We start from the raw sequence: 13,182 nt of genomic DNA on the forward strand, positions 1-13,182 counted from the left end.
AACAAGGTGGCCTTTTGCCACTGGATTTTCCATGAGGATGAAGGTTGAGGCAGAGCAAGATGGAAGCAGCAACGGTTTATTCTTCATACACCGCATCAAGAACAAAACCACAGGTGCAATTGCAGCCTTAAATAGTCCCAGTTGTGAAGGACCAAACCACCTTAAATTCAGAGGGGATGTAAATTTACCAATTTCTACCTATGTAAATAAAATACCTTTTACCAAATACATGCTAGCAGCGTTGCTGATTCATGGTCATTCTGCTGCAAAACTTACTGCATGTGTTCCTGCAGCTGCTCCTGATTAAATTCATAATTGCGCAGATCTCTGATAGCAGACAGCATGTCTGCTGTCCACAGCTAAACTATGATGTCTTTTGGAGTTTGCTGTGAGGTAATCATGAGCCAATCAACAAATGCAGTCAGCTGTCCATCAAATGGTTTCAGTACCGTACCTGGGTCAGTGTGGCTAGTACTGCACCTGTAGTAGGTATGAAAATCTGAGCCAGCCAGGCAGAGCCCACTGGATCTGCTGATGGAAAATGAATCTGTCTGGGACCGAAGTGGATAGTGGAAAAGAACCTCAAGTGACAAAATGAACTAGATCCAACTAGCTCATATTATCCAGGACTTTTTTGAATTATGACTTTTTGACAGATGAGTTTAAAACAAAACTCCAGGAAAATGATCTTTATTCCAACTGTGAAGCATGGAGGTTATTGTGTTCAGTTTAATCCAATTCAAATTAAAAAGCTAGATCTTGAACAATTTTATAGTTTATTCAGCAATGGAAGCTGACAATATTGTCACAAGACCATAACCCAAAGGAAGCTTAAAAAAAAAAAAAGCATTATAACTAATAGCAGTGACCTTTGGTGGAGCATTGACTATAACTTCTGGAGAGCAGTCTGGATGTGTAGTCAGAGCTCAGAGTGGTGGGATGTGATGTGTTTCACTGACACAGGCTTCATTCAGAAATTCAGAATTCAGCCATTCAATCCTTTGGATCCTAAATGGTTGGCCCAACCTGAAACAAAACAATTGTATGCTTCCAGGCTTTAAAACGCTTTCATCTGACTCGTCGTATAAGGTGGGGTCTACAGTGCCAGATAGTTAGTTGTGTCGATCGCCTCAACGATGGTATCTACCCATCGTTGAGGCCTCAACATTCTATGGCAAGTCTTTTTTACTGAGACAATATGGATCTTGTCCTAAATATACACATATTTTTTCAGGATATCTCATCTGTGCCAGTCCATTTAGGGCATTAGCTACTCGTGATCCATTTGCTCTGTTAGAACCAGAGAAATCCACTTCCTGAGCTCCATCTGAATTTTGCGCATCACCCGGGTGACGTGTCTGAAACTCAGCAGTATAGCCTAGCATAGAGTATTTCAGCAAATAGTGAATAAGAGTAACTATTACATGATAGAATGTCCTAATCTTTGAACAAAAAAAAACTTTAGATATCTTAAAATGTACAGATTATTTAATGAAGTGTATAATTCATATTTTTAAAAGTTATTTATTATTAAGTTGCAAAATAAATACATTTTACCATGGTGCACAAACATTTTATATTCACTGTAATGATAATAATTATAGCATAATTAAATATTTCAAATTAGATTATAAACCAGAACTAAATACACTAAATCTTGAAAAACAAAGATAAAGAGGAATCAAGTTAAACAATAAGACTGTATACAACACAGCCAGAATCAGAACTTGTGTTTTTTTCTAATAAATTCTGCCTCATAAGTATCTTCTAATGAGAATCTCTCTGCTGGTAACCCTCAGCTCTCCTTCAGAGCCACCAGGAAAGAGGGCAGAAATAGTGCCAGTTGGAGGCCAGATTTTTAATTAGCTGCTCAGCTGAAGGAAATCAAACAGCATGTTAGCATGTGTGACTCTTGAGCCCTGCTAGATTTGAGTGTGTCCTTACGGTCAACGCCACCAACTGCAGTGGACAGGTTTCCGAGCGGCGGGCTCCATAGCAGAGCTGTGTCTATCACACACAGACACAGCTCAGCTGGCTGTTCACTGGACCTATTCCACCTTTTCCTCATATGACAATAACTTTTGTTTTAACAGTTAGAAAACATTAAGATTATTCTAGAATACAGCTTAAACCATGCTTTGTCAAGGTAAACCATACACAACTGTTCTACTTTTTCCGCATTTTTAGATGTTCCAATAGTAAATTTTAAAGGGATCCATGATTAGTTGTAACAATACACTTTATGTGAGAAATATCGCATATAGATATAGAAACAATACAGTATTAATACTGTAGGCTGTTTAGTTTTTATACATTTTAGTAAAATGTCACACAAAAGTCACCATATTCATGCTGCAGTGCATTCTGGGTAAATGAAATCTACTACTCTAGCTCAGTCCAGCCAAAACAGTGATAAGTAACGTCTTTAAGCCTTGAACCTGAGCACGCTGAAATCGATGGGAATGTAGAAATCACAAGAGGTGATGAAGATGAGGAGGATCAAACAGAGGAAGAGTTGGCCGTAGGAGCTGGTGTTTTGCTGCTAATGTTGCTGCTGCGTTCAGCTTCATAAATTACACAATGAATGACACGTATCTCTGCTTGAACTGTATGATCTGGTGTTTATAGCAGCTGTTTAGGGTCCAGTCTTGGTCAGGTGTTGGTCATGGTTTCATATTCAGTACTGGTGTTCTAGCTCTGTTAGCATTTAAAAGAACTCCCAGCGCTGCTTGTCTGATATTTCTCCCAGCGTCTGTAGCTCTGTGTCGGTAACAGCTGTTTAGGGCCCGGTCTTCGTTCACCTGCTAGAGCCTTCGTCAGTTTTGTTCATATAAATGACACAATGTCCTCTGGAGAGAAATGTTGAGGACCCAAATGTAGGTCCTTTGAAAGTTGTGTTTGGCTCTCTCCCAGTGCGCTCTTCTTTTTTTCATGTGGGTAGCAATTCAGATTCACCTCACTTTTTGTTTTAGTACAGCCAACAGCAACACAGTGTGGCACGCAATATGATAAACAACAACTCTGGTAAAGTTATCTTTCCTGTATTTACTCTGTAGATTCCACTACAGAATCGAACATACAGTGTCATCAACCTATCAGTTGAAAAAATGGCAACCTCCATGGGTGAAAAATATAACAAAAGATATAAATTTTTGAAGTGACTGTGAGTTTTGGAGTGTTTGTTCCAACTGTGTTGGAACAAACACAGTTGGAGAGTTTTGGAGTTTTGTGAGTTTCTTAGTTAGTAGAAAAATGACAACATATTTAGGCCAACATGTTCAACTAATCTTGAATCCCTTTAGTGTATTTTACTGCCATTGTATGTGATAGATTAACACAGTGAAGTGAATATTCACTTCCATGCTGCCTTTTCATCACTGTTCAATGTGATTACAACTGATTGTGGGGTATGTCTCTAACAGCTTGACATGTAAGCATTGCTGTTTTTTACCAATTTGTCTTTTCGAAATAGCTCACAGTGGATACAGATCATCTGGGACCAGCAATTTTAGTAGTTATGTTTTCATCTGATTGTATTGTGAATTTTAAGCAAACTTTTCAAATGTCAGAAAAAAAGAAAATGCGAATTAGGTGTGTTTACGTCTACTGGTGCAAATCAACCAGGCTACACAAAGCGTAATTTCGTCAATTGTTGACATTACATATGGCTGTAAGAAACAGGAAGCGGAGGTTCCCCACTAACATGAACCACACACAAAAATGGAGAGAGGTTTTCAGGAGTGTGTTGCTATCAGGCAAGTTGTAATAATTCTGTCATATCATCTAGTTCTGATAATGTTAAATGCTGTCCAGAGACCTGCAGAAAGAAATGCAATTCTAATGATTCTAACAGTGGAAACATGTCAGATAAATGTTCTTCCATCAGAACTGTTAAACACAACTCGAACGTAAAATGTTTTCTGTGAAATTGAGTAAGTTATTTTGAAATTTGCCATTTCCATTTCTAATGCAATACTTCAAAATATGGATGGAAATAGTCTACAATCTAATTTCTGCTTGGTGTTCTGAAGAAAAAAACAGGTACTGTACTGCCTGTACCTCACAGGTTGTGGTGAGAAACAGATGTTAAAACTGGAAGTGCATGTTTTCATCAACAGTCTCTGTCAGAGCTTGAAAGTCGACTGAATCCGTGTTGTGTTACACAGCTCTTCCAACATATGCCTAGGTTGTTCAATATCAGGAAGTTCATAATGTAACACTTGGCGTCCCCCCGGATTACCCCACAATTACATGAAATGAATACTTTAATTATGCAGACGCTTCTGATAACAACACATTTGCCCTTGGTGTAGTTTGTGTTCCTGGATCGAAAGCACATTCTCCACAGATCATGAAACTGTGATCTCCCCTCGCCTCTTCCTTTCTGTTCCAGGGGGATGGAGCTTCACTAGGGAGTTGACTGTATTGATAATGATGTGCACACTGCAGGCGTAGCTTCCTGTGGGATTTGTACTCACCTGAATGGCCCCTGGAGTTATTAACTTTAACGATAATGACTCCTCTGTCTTTCGTTGCTGACCTGGGTCTCCAGAAGGAGGTCAGAGAGAAGAATCCCTCCTTCTCGTGTCCTCTTTACCAGTCCAAGCAAAGAACTTATAAAAATGTATTACTTTTTTTTATTGTTATCTTGTCTTGTTTGAACAAGCACATTCTTTTTACTAGAAAATTAAAGTTGGAAGGAAAACAGACCAACTACATTTTAGAAACCAGCTTCAACTTGCTTGTTATTCAAAAGCAGCTTATTTTCTGGTAAAGTCTTAGCAGCTGTTTACCACCAAGGACAGATGTTTTTCATGTTTATCATTCCTTTATTTAACCAGGTAAACCCCGTTGAGATCTAGATCTCATTTTCAAGAGGGACCTGGGTTTATGGAAAGTAAAGCTTAAAATATTTGTCAGAGCTAATGCAGTGGATGGGTGTCGCCATGTTGAAATTCAGACTTCTTAATGACTAGAATGCAAATATTTCTTAACAAAATAAAGATCTTGTTTTTCTAAACTTTTCAGTTTTGAGATTATGCCACAAGAATAAAAGATGGGTTTATTTTGGGTCTTTTTGAACCTCTTTTTATCAGGATGCTCAGAAATTAATCCTCATCTGTCACTGCTTAGTTTCCCCACACACCGACACTGTTTCTCCTCTAGAGAAGTCCTCAGAACTGGTAAATTCTAAGAAAGATGATTCTTACAATGTAATCAGAGAAGAGTACTTCATTAAAAGTGGATAAAACATCCCATCAGGGCTCTGGCTTTGAAAACATCTCCTTATAGACACGACATGATCTGGTTTTGCAGAATTCCAGTGATTGGAGAATCTTCCAATGTCGTAATTACCTTGTGCTTTTCTGCTAATTTTCATTATGAAAACCTCCGGGATGCTTTCTAATAGCAGGCCATCAATTTTCCCTTGACGATCAAAACTCCTCTTGACATCTGGAATCAGTGTTCAGAGAAACCAATCCTAGTCGTCATGTTGCTGCACATGCAAACTCCAATCCCCCTCTGCCCAATGTCTACTTGGATAATTCATCCAAAATCAACAACGTGGTACAAAATATCAAAATAAACTTATATAAATAATTTAAATAGCCATACTAAAGCTGAAATCCTGGTCAAAATTTTAAAAAATAGCCACAGAGATTTGCTCACATTGGTATATACAATTAAGGACAAATTTGAGACTTCATAATTAGGCAATTTCCCAGAGCCTAACTAAGAATCCCCTGTTAGCAGTGTGTCTGAGGGCCATATTTTTCTCTTTTTTTTATCTCAGTCTAACTTGTTTATTTTCACTTGCTTTTTCTCTGTGCTTCACATGCCCAAATTTTGCCAGAATGTTCTCCTTTCTCACACTGTGAGAGTCGTGTTTTTTTATTTCTCCAGTGCATTTAAACATAATTCAGCCTGATTTGCTATGTCAGAAACTCCACAAGACACAGGAGGTCTCAGCAATCGCAGGATTAATGATCACCTGACCAACAGAGAAATCCAAACCATTTCTGGCACAACTTTGACTTCCATTGTGCAAGAGCAAAAAAATCTGCTAACGTGATGACTCCAGTGTCACTTGAAGTTCTAGGAAACAACTGTTTTGTAGGCTACAAGCTGAAATGTGTTGGTCTCGGAATAAAGTTGTTTCTTAGCACTTCAGGTGTTGCTGGAGTCGTCACCTTATCTGACAAACAGACCACAGTTTGCGAGACTGAAGGGCTGTGTGTCTAATCGGATGGTTAGCAAGAAAGGAGCACCACAGGGCACTGTACTCTCACCATTCCGTTTCACTCTCTACACTTCAGACTTCCAGCCCAAATCTGACTTCTGTCATCTCCAGAAATGCTCAGATGACTCTGTAGTTGTCGATGTATCAGAGATGGACAAGAGCCTGAGTACAGAGAGCTGGTGGAGCGCTTTGTGTCATGGTGTGGGAACAATCATCTCATTTTAAATGTGAACCAAACAAAGTAGATGGTTGTTGATTTCAGGAGAAACAGGATTAGATTAAACACTATTGTGTTCATGGGAGAAGAAGTGGAGGTGGTGCAAGAATATAAATATCTCCAGGCTGGACGAGAGACTGTTAACAGTGAAGCCCAGGGCACCATACCTGCAAGAACCACAACTATGTCCACATCTAATGCCTACAAAGTTAGGCATAGTGAAAGTAATTCAGCATGTCTTCTACCTCTTTTCTTAGATGTTTAACAAAAAGTTGTGCAAAGTATTATTTTTTTCATTGGTTTGAGATTTAGGAAAAAAAACACTTGGGTCTCTTTTCCACTAAACTGCCTCTATCCACTTCGGTCCCAGACAGATTCATTTTCCATCAGCAGATCCTGGCTGGCTCAGATTTTCATATCTACTACAGTACTAGCCACACTGAGCCAGGTCTGGTACTGAAACCATTTGATTGACAACTGACCACATTTGTTGATTGGCTCGTGATTACCTCACAGCAAACTCCAACAACATCATAGTTTAGTTGTGGACGGCAGACATGCTGTCTGCTATCAGAGATCTGCCCAGTTATGAATTTAATCAGGAGCAGCTGCAGGAACACATGAAGCAGAATGGCCGCGAATTAGCAACGCTGCCAGCGATGGACTGGTGACCTGTCCAGGCCTGATCCCTGCCTCTCGCCCATTGACCGCTGGAGATAGTCACAAGCCTCCCTCGTGATCTCACTATGGATGAGCGTGCAATGGATGGATGGATAGCAGCACTGCTAGCAGCTCATTTCTCTTAAGAATGGGCAGCAATGAAGAGAGAAACAGTGAAGCTGCGATTGGTCATCTTTCTGTCAGAGTTCTAGTTCTGATCTGACAGTGTGAAACACCAGAACTACATAATATTAACTTGTGATGTGAATTTTATTTTTCCTTTGGATTAAAAAAAAAATAAAGGCAATGCATAGCTATTGGATTACAATATTGGATCTCATCGCTGGATCTTTTGAAATGATCAACTATGCAAACCATCTTCCATCTCCCAAAGCCTCAACCTAGATTCCTTCAGTGTCAATGTTAGGGAGAGAAAGATTATATAAAAATGATTTATTTCTTTTATTTGATTATGTCTGCTACTGAATTAAGCCATTACTGACTCTTGCAAATTACTAATTATAGAAGCATATAATTTTTTTTTTTAGTCATTTTAGACATTCAATTATTGTGTCACTATAATCTCAAGTGTTTCAATAGTTTTTCAATAGTAGTAAAATAGTCTTTGCTAATTTACAGTAAGCCTTTATAGATTACCTTAGCTCAAGTTAAACAACATCCCTGGTACTTCTGATAAAGTTGCCTAGTAACTGAGCCAACTTTATCAGAAGCTTCATTTGGCTGGCTTTATAACTATTAACTAGAAATAAGCTTGATGTGTACCTTCCATACCTACTGAGAGCATTTTACATTTCTTTACACTTCCTAATAATGGATGCCCTTTTGTTTAACGCCATTACTCTTAGGATTTCACAAGCAGCTTTTTTATGGGTGAAATCAGTTCAACTCCTAAGTTGGAAAAATACTTGTTGCAAGGCTTTGAACAAATTGAAAATGTAATAATAAAAGAAAAACATCGTGGAGAAAAAAAACAATTTCCTTGCTGCAGCTGCACAAAGGTCCTCCTGCAGAGCTCCTTCCACAAAGAACATTATTCATCAGTCATTGAAGTAAACAAGAACAGCTTTTTTTGTTTCCAGCGCTGAAGCCACCCGCACAGAGTTATGACTCTGTTTGGTCATGCTTTTCTTACAATTCTGTGCAATGACTTCATGACCTTCTTTAAAAATGTAAAAAGACACCATTGTAAAAACAGGATCCTCACAGCAGCCTCACTGCTCTGCCTTCTGTAAAGACTTGTACAGCAGCTGGGACCTTGTTCTTTGTGCTTTCATATCCTTGTGTTTATCTCTCTAAGTGGACTTTAGACTAGGCTCATTTTAACCATCAACTCGTTCAGTCCTTATCAAACTGGAACTGGATGCTTCTGAGAAATGAAGGATCAATGTATCTGCATTTACAGGTATTATGTGTATACTTCTAAAACGGCTCTATATTAAAAAAACTCCACCAGGATTTAAAAGGTGTCATTGAACTCATTTTTACTTCTAAAATGATATGATGGTTTTCCCTGGTTCTGTGACTTTCATGCCTCGTTCTAAGGGTTTCGTTATCCTGATCTAAACTGCATTATTTGCTGCTATTTCAACTGTTAACGTATTGTTATTTTTGTCTCCATTGAAGCTACATCTGGTCTAGCATTCTGTTTAGCTGTGGCACCTTCCTACAGGAAGGCATTGGAGCTAAACGTTCTCCCTCTCCTGCTATTTTACTTTTCATGAACATAGAAATGACTCCTACATCAGTTCTTCTGTTTCTTTTGTGTGTATCTGCTCTGTCTTCTCAAACCACCAATCTTTCAATCAATGTCCCAGCTGTTATTAATGAAAGGCAACTCTAAACAGATGGGATATTTCTAAATTTAAAGGCACTCAATGTTTTGACTGTTTTGCAGTTTGCTGGAAGTTTCTTCTGCATTTGTGGAACATAGAAGCTGAATGCTGCTTCTCCATGTTTGGATGCAGAGCAGACCAGAACCAAAAGACCTGGGAGGTCTGGAAGGTTGATACAACAACAGCAGATCTTTAATGTATTCTTCCTGGTTTTAGTGGGAACATGAGCAGCAGTATTGTGGATCAGCTGCCACTGTCTGACCTGTGAAGACACTGTTGCAGTAATCTATACAACTAAAGTAGTGAGTTTCTCTACATCTTGTTAATTCTGGAAATGTTCTTCAGGTGATAAAAGGCTGACTTTGTTACTGTCTTTATGTGACTCTGAAGTCTTACGTCTGCATTCAGATTCCAGGCCTAATCTCTAGTTTCCATCTGTAATAACTGAAGATGTGTGCTGATGGTAGATCGTTCCTCTTTAGGTCCAAAGATAACACCATCAGTTTTGTTTCTGGAGAAAGTTATAGCACCTCCCCACATTCCACACCTCCATTCCATTATAGTTCTTTGATGGGTTCAGAGTCACCTGGTGATATCATAATGTAGAGCTGTGTATCATCTGCATAGTTATGGTTACTCTACAGATCCCTTGATATAATCTAAGGTAATGGGAGCTTGTAGATATTGAACAGAGGGGGCCCCAGGATTGAACCCTGGGGTACCCCACACGTGACTTCTGTCTGCTTCGATGAGAAGTCCAGTCCAGCTCTCTATTAGCTTTGGTAATATATCACAGTCAACAGTGTTCAATACTAAGCAGATGTCCAACAAAATCAACACTCTGGTTCTTCCACAGTGTTTCTGTATGTACCCTGCATTGAACACTTTGGGGTTTGTTCGAAGCTGTGAACCAACAATGATCTTCCTGCATGAAACATGTACTGTTAACTGAGCTTGCAATTCCCTTCAGAGTACCTGTCCAATAGGAAGTAAGAAAATAATAGTACTAGTAATAGTGCTTTTGCTTTTTACAACCCTTTATTTTGTAAAGAGAACATTTTCTAAATATAAACCTGTTCTCAATATTCATTTACATATGGACGTAAATGCCTCCTAAATCTATTTCTTGTAAATAGTCTTCTTTTTTGTTATGTTCCCTAAGGCCAAAGGCATAAAGGTTTAAGAAGTAATTATTAGCGTTCACAAAAAAACATTCTAAAGTTTATTAGAATGAAGTTGTCTGAAAGTTGAAAAGATCTGCTTTGGTCTCGGTCCCTCTTAAGCTAGCTCTTAGCTTTAGCCTGTGAGACACACTCATTTGGATTGGTACTAAATGAAGATGTAAATAAAATATTACTGCTTACCTTTCAACTGAAACTTAAATACTGAACTGTTCTTTTATCCCACAACAAATTCCATGTCACGATGATTCCGACTGGTGCTAAAAACAAGGCTACACTTGGTCTCCCTCTAGTTTGCCCCATTATATTCCTGGATGTAGCTGGATGACCCAGTCTGTCTCTGCAAACCTCACCAGGTCCTTCAAAATATGAAGATAATAGACTTCTTTGGGAACTGGGAAGAACAATAGAATCTAAAAGCTCCTCCCTATAAACCAAACCCTTTTAACCAAGCTCTATTAACCTCACCATAGCATATTACCCAAACAGAGCACTATGCTCTGAGAACGCAGCCTTACTTGCACTTCCTGGAGTTTCTAAAAGTAGAAGCTTACTCTCCTGTGAAAACCACTTCCAGTTCGGGTTCAGGAGGCTGACGGCCTCTCTGCTTTTAAGATTAAGTCTGAAGCCTTCACTTTGAGCTTCTGGTGTGGGCTCTGGGGACCCTGAAGCATGTATTAGACCCTCACTGCAGGTGGGAGACCTGGTATATGATGCACCAAACTCATCCTCTCTTCTCTCTGTGAGTTTGTGTCATTATAACATCTCATTAACTTTGTGTCTCCTGTTGTTCTATGTGCTTTTTGTCTCCATATACCATGATGGTGTCATCTCCTGCTTCAGTCTGAGAGGTTTCAAATGCTCTGGTAGTTGTTTCGTCAAAATAAGAAATTATAAAATGGCATCTTTGTTTCTGTTTTTTTTGATATTGCTTAACGTTTTTATTTAATTTTCAATTCAATTCAAAAACATTTTATGCTTTGGATTTGGGGTTTGATTCATCTCAAGGTCATTTTAATCCAATCAAACATGCCTTCCAATTAAACCCAGTTATCAAATATTACAGTAAAGTTCTGTTTATTATTCAAATTGGTTCAAAATGTTTTCTATTTAGGGAAAGGTCAGGTAGGCTGCACAGTGGCACAGTTGGTAGCACTGTTGCCTTGCAGTATGAAGGTCTTGGGTTCGATTCTCGGCCCGGGGTCTTTCTGGATGGAATTTGCATGTTCTCCCTGTGCATGTGTGAGTTGTTTGTTCTGTCTGTTTCTGTGTTGCCCTGTGACAGACTGGTGACCTGTCCAGAGTGACCCCGCCTCTCGCCTGGAATGTTAGCTGGAGATAGACACCAGCACCCCACTGGGGCCTTGGGTGTACAGAAAATGGATGGATGGAAAGGTCAGGTATTATTTAAGGTTTAAAATGTTAATCAGCTGCAATGACATTCTCCCTACATTTGCAAGTTTCTTTGTAAAGATACTTTATTTTTGCAAAGTGGTAGTTTACCTGTACAAACAATATTTTTAATAAAGTGAGAAAGTCCTATTTTGATGGGGAAAGAGAGCTGCAAATCATCTCAAATCTGAAATATAATAGTCATTATTTAATAGGAAATTAAGCAAAAAAGCCCCTTTAAATCATGTTTTAGAACAAAATATTTTTTCTGTTATCTTTGTATGGATTTTTGTGTGTGTCTATTCTCAACAACGAGAACAAAATAAAAAAATGTAAAAACCTGCTTTATGTTTACTGCCAAAGTCTGCAAAAGTCACTAGACGTTTGTGGTCTGATTTACTATAAATTTAGATCAAAAGTAGCAAGACATGGTTAACTAAACAATGAATACTTTGTACTGTACCTTTGATTCCCTCCCCACCTCCGTTTGTGTTGTCAGTATTTCTTCTGAAAGTGAAACTTTAACCAACTGCATTTCCTTTACAAATGTGTTCAAAACTTTGTTGATATTCCGCTGAAGTAATAAAAAAACCCCACACAATTTCGCAATTGCCGTGTTTCCATTTAACAAGAAATGCAATTAAAATCAAAGTTGCAATATCATAAAAAAAGGCTGCGCATTTATCCTCTTATCATTTCCTGTCGCCTTCGTCATTTCCGCCAGTGGTAACAAAGTTGTTGATCATACACTCGGATGTTGCGAAGTAAACTGATGTTGATACAGCAGAAAACTCGCCTCACCCTAGCGCCAAAACTTAATATTGAAAAACGTCAGTCTTCTTTTTTTCCCCCCAATTGAACTGTTTCCATTAAGCAAATTTATTTTTGAAATGTTACTTTAACTTGTGTGGATTGGACTGTTTGGGTTGATTTGGCACTGGAAAGTGAAACTCCACCCTAATCTAATTTTTTAAAATCATAATAACCTTATATCACGCAGGAACTGAGCTCATGTTTGCTCTCTTTTATGAATTGCGTCTCAGATTCACATCAGATTAAACTTTAAGCCCACCCTTTACTAATCCACGGAGACACAGCTGATTGCACGAAACAGCTGGCAATAGTTTGATAAGAGGGGAGTGGTCTGAATCTGCCTGTCCTTTCTCGGTGTGAAAAAAAAAAGGCATTGGCACTTTTGTAGTTCACTGTCGGGACGTCTTGCGGTCCTCTCTCAGCCACTGTGCAGACTGCGCGGCTCGGCGCACATAGTCGCTGCGGTGTCTCTCTCCTCTCCGGAACAGGTAAGACATCCGTCTAACTTGACTGTAGCGGTCCAGTTACAGGCGAACCGTTCGGCAGTTTTAGTGTGACATCCTGGATGCTACCTGCTCTTGATAAGCGGCTGTGTTGCTGCTCTCTGGTGCTTTGGTCCATTTTGTTGCTTCTGGCTGCTGTTTTAAAAACATCTGATCTGATTCGGCAGCAGGGCTGGATAACATCAGCATCCTGAGCGCGTCCCTCTCGGCTGGAGGGGAAAATGGGCTTTTACATTCGGTTGTCCACGTTGAGCTTCACTATATTGTCTTGGTGGACAGTTGTGAAGATGTGCTGGTGGAGCGGACAGATGCTTGGCAACGA

The 13,182-nt window shown here is 39.2% G+C and overlaps 1 protein-coding gene across 2 annotated transcripts in view; it reads left to right on the top strand.

Moving 5' to 3' along the window:
• The first annotated feature begins 12,726 nt into the window (after window positions 1–12,726).
• cntn6 (contactin 6) overlaps window positions 12,727–13,182 on the top strand; it is a 147,374-nt gene continuing 146,918 nt past the window's right edge. For both annotated transcript variants that reach the window (XM_028024161.1, XM_028024163.1), the window contains exon 1: window positions 12,727–12,845. The gene's annotated coding sequence lies outside the window, so the exon portion shown is untranslated. The remainder of the gene's footprint in view (window positions 12,846–13,182) is intronic.

The sequence above is a fragment of the Xiphophorus couchianus genome, chromosome 7 (genome assembly GCF_001444195.1).
Source record: "Xiphophorus couchianus chromosome 7, X_couchianus-1.0, whole genome shotgun sequence".
In the NCBI taxonomy this organism is placed as follows: Eukaryota; Metazoa; Chordata; class Actinopteri; order Cyprinodontiformes; family Poeciliidae; genus Xiphophorus; species Xiphophorus couchianus.